Below are 6,730 nucleotides of genomic sequence, written 5' to 3' on the forward strand. Positions count from 1 at the left end.
GCGGATCCTGCTTTGCGAAGGGGGCTTCCCTTCTAGGGTCACATCTTTGAGGGTTCAATCGGTGAGAGGTTCAAAGGTCATCTCAGCGGCCATTTTGTTCAGGTAACAGGCCTTCATTCTTCCGTGACATTCAGGAGCTTCATTTTGATTTCCCAGTTCTCTAATCTTTCGCTCTTGTCCCTGTCCTTTGATTTATGTTCTCGTTTTGGATTAGTTGATAGGTCTGATGACTCTCGGTTTTCACCTCGGCCAGTTTTTTGACTTTGCGTATCTCCTGGTCTTTCTCAGAATATAACAGAGGGTCTCCAGCTGAGTCGGTAAACCTGCAGAGGTGAGACGCGAGTGTCTGAGTGACGTGCGTAGATGAATCAATCGGCTCTGCTGAAAACGTTCTGTGTGCTTGGAGGAACGCTTCACATTTGAAATTTCCAAAGTGTGTTTCATTGAAAGAACACTAAGCTGTACATTTGTCCAGGAATTTGACTACGTCATGTTTCACATGAGCCAGGATGCATGCCCATCGTCCTCTTAGTGGCAGCGGCTGTGTGTCATTCAGTGAGCCCACAGGAAGTGATGTCACCGGTCACAGAGTCGGTGGTGGATGTTTGGCCAGACATGAACTCTGTAGCCATCCTTGGGCACCGCGGTGGTGTTTATTTATTTATTTATTTTATTTTTTAAGGAGATCTAAATCTGGATCAGCGTCCCATTGGCCAGCGCTATCCGCTGTCATTTTGCTCGGGCACATGCCAAGCCTCACACACACTCGCTCATTTCTTGCAGTTTAGAGTTGTCTGTTAACTGAACAGACGTATCTTTGTGACATGAAGAGGAAGCCCTCACAGACACAGGGGGCTGTAAACGTGCCACACGCGGTGACCCTGCAACAGGAATAGCCATGGGCTCCGTCTCCTTGTATTTGTGAGCTGTGATCTTCTATCACGTCAAGACTGCGGTGCCAACACCAGTTAACTCTGCCGCCTTTCACTTTACTTGGGTCCCCTCTAATGTTTGGATATCATGGAGGTGAATATAAAGACTAATAACATCCGTAAGTTCTGAGGCCTCCTTTTCGTTTATGAGGCCTGTAAGAAGATTTACAGATCTGCTTTCTAAACGAGCGTCACACGCGCTGCTGATTCTCGACATTAAATTCTATTAAATGCTGTTAATGTATACGCAGAGGACTGGTGAGTGAGAACACGGTGGCGGCTAAGGACAGTGTGCCAATGCACCAAGCAGAGGTCTGATCGCACCAGTTAGCGGGTGAGTGTTTAGTGTCCCCTACCTCTGCTTTTGCTTTAATTCACTCTGCGTATGTGCAAAACAAGACGCGTTACCTTCGGTGTGCACTACAGACACAATTCTCTGTGCTGGGCATACAAGAACAAAGCAAGAGGTTCGTGTCTGCACGCCGTCTGCTGCAATTCTAAAGTCCGCGAAACCAAATATCGAGAGATTTGTAGAAGACGAGCTCATAACACAAGTGCAGAGATATCACCGGCTGTGATCTATTAGTGCCCCGAGCGGGCACTTGGTGAAAGCCTGTGTGTGCCCCATCACTGAGAGCAAAGCCTCCTTTCCAGCCTCTGAGAGTGCGTCTGCTTTTGGAGGGGCTCAGATTGAAGAGACGCTTATCTGATTGAACTGGCCGCTGTCCAGGGGTCAGTCCTTTATCATTAGAGACAGAACTGTGCCATCCACAGCAGGTTCCCATTTGCTGCCTGGTTAGACTCTACTGTCATGGCCTGAGCCTGGCGAGCTAACTACAGACAGACAACGGTGTTAACAGTCCAGGTGAAGATGATGGGGTGGCATCACAGTGACTTCCAAGACTTGTGCTGCACACTGTCTTTAGCAGGAATATGGAATTATCAAGGATGGAATGAAACAGTGGGCCGTTTAACACGCACTGCACTCGGGTGTCGCCGCTAATGTGTGCTGGATATACGGGACGTGTCCTCCGCGCTCCTTCTGTTGTTATCTCTCAGTTTCAATGCACTCCTCTGTCTACTGATAGCAGGGGATTCGGGATACGTCAGGAAGTGGAGGCCGATGGGCACCATCCACTTACACCACAGACATCTCCTAAATATCAAGTCCTTGTGTTTATTGATTTCGACATGAATTTTAATGAATTGACACCAAGCACCAAGAGGGGCATGCGGTCCGTGACATGTTCATATAAAAAGGCAGGGTGAAAGTCATTACATGGGGCGGAAATAAACATCTTTCACTAATGTCCGTGTTCAACTCAATAAATGTACTCCTAGTCCGTGTTGTTGGCGTGTTATTAACAAAATATTTTTGAACGTCCAAATCCAGTCACCATCATCAAGCCCCGCCACTGCATTGCCCAGTAAGCGGCCTCCTCACGAGCTCACATTGTCTTCTTCAGGGTTTCCTCCTTTACACTGAATTGGCCAATAAACTCTGAAGAGAATTTGTCCCGCTTACAGCCACACCAGTGTGAACACGCTGATCTCATCTGATCTCCGAAGCTAAACACGCTCGGGCTCGGCCAGTGCTTGGATGGAGACCTGCATGTTCTCCCCGTGTCTGCGTGAGTTTCCTCCCACAGTCCAAAGACACGCAGGTTATGTGCATTGGCCATCCTAAATTGTCCCTAGTGTGGGTCTGTGTGTATGCCCTGCGGTGGGCTGGCGCCCTGCCCGGGGTTTGTTTCCTGCCTTGTGCCCTCTGTTGGCTGGGATTGGCTCCAGCAGACCCCTGTGACCCTGTAGTTAGGATATAGCGGGTTGGATAATGGATGGATGGAGAATTTGTCCCTTGGATAGATTAACTTGCACAGCCACGGTGGGAATGGCACAGCAGCATCAAGAGGACCACCTGTGCTGACAGCTGCTTATTACAGTTGTTGCTTATTACAGCTGCTTATTACAGCTTCTCGTTACAGTTGCTTATAACAGCTGCTTCTTACCGCTGCTTATTACACTTGCTCATTATAGCTGCTTATTACAGCTTCTTATTACAGCTGCTTATTACACTTACTTTTTATACTTGCTTTTTACGCTTGCTTTTTACAGTTGCTTATTACAGCTGCTTATTGCACTTGCTCATTAAAACTGCTTATTAGAGCTTCTTATTACAACTGCTTATTAGAGCTGCTTATTACAGTTTCTCATTACAGCTTCTTATTACACTTGCTTTTTAAGCTTGCTTTTTACGCTTGGTTATTGCAGCTGCTTATTACACTTGTCATTACAGCTGCTTATTATAGCTGCTTATTACAGCTTCTAATTACAACTGCTTATTACAGCCGCTTATTACAGATACTCATTGCAGCTGCTTATTGCAGTTTCTTATTACAGCTGCTTATGACAGCTGACTTCACAGTTAGAGGCGGGGCTTCCTCCTGCAGCTTCAGGTGATTGGCTGACTCTGCTGTGGGTTTCTGTGGGACTCAAGAGAGGGATGCATGGCCAGGAATGCTGAAGTGATGGTCCCCACCACCACCACCACCACAAGTGCTGGGCACTGAGTGAGGCAGGATGGCAGGCTGATGACGGGTTCACAGGTATGAAGAGTAAAGGCGTCACTTTGTTTAAGGGTTGTCCTTCCTGTTGAACCTCCATATAAATGACACATTACTCAAAGTGGGCTGTTTTATTAACCCTTTCAAGCAAAAGGAGTGAATCAGAAGATCCACGTGTTTGCCTAGCCAACTGGAGACACATCGAATGGGACAACTGGCCCTTTATGTATTTACAAGAAATGACTGCTGGAGGAAGAGTGAGGAGTTGGAGCGAGAAAGGACATCTTTGTTCTGCTCCTCCACACGGAGTTTGACGGCACCTTGCACCGAATGTCTCTGTAAATCACATCCGCATTGTGAAAGAAAACTCTTTCTTTCTGGCAATTAGCTTGAAAATCTTTGACAAAAAAAATAAATAAAAAGCCATACAATCCCTGAGGTCTGCGGTGGGTTGGCACCCTGCCCAGGATTGGTTCCTGCCTTGTGCCCTGTGTTGGCTGGGATTGGCTCCGGCAGACCCCCGTGACCCTGTGTTCGGATTCAGCGGGTTGGAAAATGGATGGATGGATGGACAATCCCTGAGGTGTAATGGCGCCCCCCCCCGCCCGAAAGCAACATTGGCCCCTAAGAGAGAGCCAGGTGCCCACACAAATGGACGTTTTATTGATCGTAAGGATCACCTGCAGTGTTACAGAACACCCTGAAGATGAGAGCCTCAAATAAAAGAAGGGCTCAGTAGCTCCCAGGTACAGTGGGCCTTGTGCCAAAGCGGCACCGCTGGTTAACCAGGGGGCACTGGCGTCTTATTGTTCTTAGTCTCCTCCTGCCCGCTTTACCAGTGTGTCTTGCTGCACTGGCAGTGACCCTTTGATGCCAGGCTGAGGGCCGCGAGTTTATCTATTTTATTTTTTAAGTGACGCTCTTCCCCTTCATCTGAGGCGCTCCATTCCTCCTTTTCTTCCTTCTGTGCCCTCGGTGCCTATTGTTCTGTGGAGTTTCTTTCATCTGCTTCATAACATTCACTCTTTTTATGTTTCCTTACATTATTTCCATTCTGTGATTTTTTTTTTTTTGGTGTAGGAATGGCGTCAGGTGCGATTTCAAAGGAGAACGGACAGGTGGCTGGCTGAGAGCTCACGTCACCACACTGCTTGTGGTCCGTGTCTATGAAGACTGGCACCTGTGTTTAATGGAAAAAGATGGAGGGAAACCTTCCTGCTTCAAGTAGGTCCATTTTATTTTTTTTTATCTTTGGATGCTTTTAGCAGATTGGCATACATCTGCATTTTATATTTATGTCACTTTATGACAGTGAAGATTTAAAGAAGAAGAAGGCCGATGCCAGTAAAGCAGCCCTCAGTTTCCTGGTGTGCTGGCCTGAGCCTGGCATCTCCACCTAGATGTGTGTCAGAGGAGTGAAAGGTGAATTCGTGCCAGTTAACCAGGCAGGTGGGCACGCACTGCAGTTCGAGGCCATGCCCTTCTAGAACATTCAGGAGCTCCCGTGAATTGCTGTAAAAGCTTAAATCCTGCAGAGATAAATCAGGATGGCACCGGAGATGATGAGAGCCATGCGTTAAATCAGAAGCTCAAGTGAGTTACCAACAGGAGGCAACTTTAAAGTGTCGGGCGTTCATTCAAGCAAATGCACACTTATAGTGAGTGGGGTGAGTGGATACTGACGACCCCCCAAAAGGTAAACGGTGTAATGGAGCTGTGGCAGTCTCTTGACGATGTCTGGCTGCCTCACTCCTCCTTTCTGGAAGTGCCTCCATTTCTTCACGCCTGCCCACCCACCCGTCATGCCCGCCTTACCTTTCATAAAGGCCTCACTTTGTACAGAAGGGCAGTTCCTGTGAAATCTGGCAAGGCAGCTTAAGATGGAATGAGTCCCGGCCTGTTGAGTCCGCATTACACCACACGCTTCACTTACTGCCTTTGGAAATACTTTGGGACAATTGTGCTTTATAAAACTGTTGGTGTTGATCAGCAAGGGGTCAGAGGTGTAACGCCACCGCCATAGAGGGGAAGAACCGAATATCTCAAAGTAGCAGCACCTGTTAAAGAGGTGACACGTCTCACCTTATGACAGTCATCTCTTCAACCACGCAAACGTTTAAATGAATGTCTGCAAGAAGGAAAAACTGGGCATACTGGTCAGAGAGATGGCTACCTCAACCTGCTTATCCAGGGTGGCATCAAGGCTCAGCTGGAGTCTGTCCCCCAAGTCATCAGACACAGGCAGGAACAACATCTCCACAAGGCGCCAGTCAACCATAGGATACACACACACTCACACATTCACACTCACACACTCTCACACACACACTCACATGGACACACACACTCACACACACGCACTCACACACACACACATGCACTCACACACACGCGCGCACACACACACACACTCACGCACACACACACTCACACACTCGCACGCACTCTGTAATTTACCAACACCAATCCATCAAACCAGACAGTGGAGGAATCACACACCGATATGGAGGACGTGTGCATGGAGTGTTTATGGAGGGGCAGCAGGCTTAGCGCTGTGACACCTCTCAGGTAGTTGTGTTTATGGGCCGAGCAAATGAACGCCATGACGAGTGACGACATGTGACAGTGGGTGTGTCTGAGATAGCGCCAGGCTCACAGATGGTACAAGGCACTGCTCAACCAGGCAAACTGAAACACTTGCAGCGCTGAACTGGCGCCGGCTGTTTAAACAGCTCATCTCAGGCCAGAACTGCAAGCAGATGTTAAAAAGAAAATAAAAGAAGTCAAATTTAATAATAAAATGAGCCCCCAAACCCAGACAAGCGGAGCTCCTTCGGTGTGTTCCTGTGATCCTCCCTCTTTGTTCTTCTCCCATCTCGTCCAGTTCTATTCCTGTGTGCCAAGGCTCCATTCTCTCGTGTAAAGCCAGCGCTGCCAATGCTGCGTCCCTTGAATGTGCCCTCGGGCAGACCCTGTCACTTGGACTTTGTTTCAGGTAACAAACACATTTAATTAATAAAAACTGACAAATGAGGTCATTAACAGGAGTGACTGTAAAGCGGATGTGCATATCTGTTTAATCTGAAAATTCATACAACAGAAATTATAAATGGTGTAGCCCCCCCCATCAGACTCCTAGAATAAGCCCAGCTTGTGTGGGAAAAGATTTCAAGGGAACACCGGGGAAGGATTTGTTAGTGACGCAGTCAGGGTGAGCCCGTCCCAGTAGACAAA

Source organism: Erpetoichthys calabaricus, chromosome 17 (assembly GCF_900747795.2).
Source record: "Erpetoichthys calabaricus chromosome 17, fErpCal1.3, whole genome shotgun sequence".
NCBI lineage: Eukaryota > Metazoa > Chordata > Cladistia > Polypteriformes > Polypteridae > Erpetoichthys > Erpetoichthys calabaricus.